Raw genomic sequence first — 2,201 nt, forward strand, 5'->3', positions numbered from 1 at the left:
CAGGGGTAGATCCTGTAGCAGGAGTTACCTCCCCTGAGCCAGTCTCCGTTTCCCAGTGCCTTCTCATTTCCATCTCTAAGTAAGGGCTCTGCTTCTCTTAGTAGTATAGGAAAAGAGGCAGCCCCCAGGCACAGCTAAGCTGTGGGCTTTCCTCAGTCCAGCGCCTACACAGGGGAGGACGTGGCAGGAGACTTGGCCCTAATCAGAGACCCTGTCCTTCTCCAGCCCGCCAACTAAAATGTGCCATGGAATTCAGTGGGCCTTCTGGTCACTAATTATCTCTTGTCTGAGGAACAGCATCATTAAGATACTGGATTGACAGATATAATGCCCACTTAGAAACACTGAGTGATTGGGAGCAAAATGCCCTGGAATCTTCCTTCCTGTCAGCATGCACCTGGTTTAAATCGGGGAGTAGGTGGAGGGGGTGGATGCTTGTCACAAGCCCAATTCTCAGGAGGATTCACGTGTCTGGGTGGAAAAAAAAAAAAATCACAGGCTTGATTGAGGGGACTCATTTTGCTGCTTTTTTCTACCAGCTGCTAAGCTGAGCTGACAAAACTTTTAAGAAAGGAGTTTTACAGAAACACACCCATAAATGACATTTTCAAGAATTAAATAGACAGTTGCAGGGCGAGTGCCATAAAACATCTTTCTTGCAATTCTCCAGGGAGGGTGTACTGCGTAGGACTCAAACCTACAGCTGGCAATAAAACTTAGGCTCTCAAAACAAGCGAGGGAAAGGAAGCCGGAGGTTCGTGAGAGCCCAGCGCGTGCTGGAATCACGGAGATCCCAGTGGGGGTGTGGGGACATCTGCCATATTCCCAGTGTGGCTACACGAGCCCCTAAAAATAATCAGAGTGGGAAGATGAAATGCAGCGAGGGAAAGGGACAGCGGCTTTCGAACTGCATGGCAGAAGTCTCCGACCACACGGGCTGCATAGGATTGTCAGGATGAGGTGCTTTTATCGAAAAGCACTTCAGCTCTATTGTGTGCTTAGGATTGTAAGACCCCAAAACGAGTGAGGACACCCTGCTGAACCACAGCGAGCAGGGCAGCGGGAGATGCCAGACATCGGGATAGATGATTCTGGAAGCTGGCAGCCGATGCTTGTGTAAAGCTGGTGGGGATTTGCCCAGCATCGTGCTTAAAAGCACTCATAATCAATTCCGCAAATAATCATTTATCATTTAAAGAAAATCATCCAGAATTGCACCATCCTAATAAATGATCTTTTGTAATGTTTCCGCACTCCATGACCATCTTGGCACAAAAAAATGTTTACAGAGTTCTGACCACAGCCTGGAAATATCATTTTTACTCATGGGCTTTTGTCACGACGCGGCATCATCTTCATAAGGACTCTTTTTAGTGGCTGTATAATAACCCATGGAAGAAGTGGACTGAAACTTACCTAACCCCGACATTTTTCTCCCTTCTAGCTTTTTCTTATTATAAGCAGAGCTTCCAGAAACTTCTTCAAGTGTACGACGTTTTTCTCCTCTTTTGGGTAAAGTTCAAAGGGGTATAATTATCTCATATCAAAGGGTGTGAACATTTTAATAGCTCATGAAACATACTGCTTTCCAAAAGACCTGTTAGCATTTTAACTGCCAGCCTCACTAAACCCTTAAAAGGCCTGAGGAAGGAAAATCAATAATTTTTATAAGCCGAATAGGCAGCTGAGGACATAAGCAGTTATGTACTTATTACACCGGGTGCTTCTGCTTGCAAATTAAGGCTAATAAAAGGGAGCGGGGTCAGGGAGGTGACCATTGGAGTCTGAGACCACAGCTTTGCCTGCCCTGGCCCAAGAGCCAGCCCAGATGCCCAGCGTGTTGGCTTCAGGTTCTTTCAGGGCCCTGCGGGGAGATGGAGCTTGCCGAATGCCTTACACATGGCTAGCAGGAGGGGGCTGCCCTACGGGGTGGCCTAGGGGTTCTGCCAAGGCCAGGTGACTAGAGGACCAGTAACCACCTTATATCACAACTGTCATAATGAGCAAGTTGCCATGAGGCCGCAGGGAGATCCTCTGAGGGGAAAGCTACAACTGTGATTCCCCCTGCCACTGAACAGCACCCCTCCTGGACGCGGACGTGACCTTTACATGCGCAGACAGGGCCGTGACCCTGAGGTAGCAGGCAGGGTTTGGGTTCTGCCTCAAGAAGAAACCTGCTGTGCAAATCAGAATGCTTGAGG

Source organism: Pteropus vampyrus, unplaced genomic scaffold (genome assembly GCF_000151845.1).
Source record: "Pteropus vampyrus isolate Shadow unplaced genomic scaffold, Pvam_2.0 Scaffold23, whole genome shotgun sequence".
Lineage (NCBI taxonomy): Eukaryota > Metazoa > Chordata > Mammalia > Chiroptera > Pteropodidae > Pteropus > Pteropus vampyrus.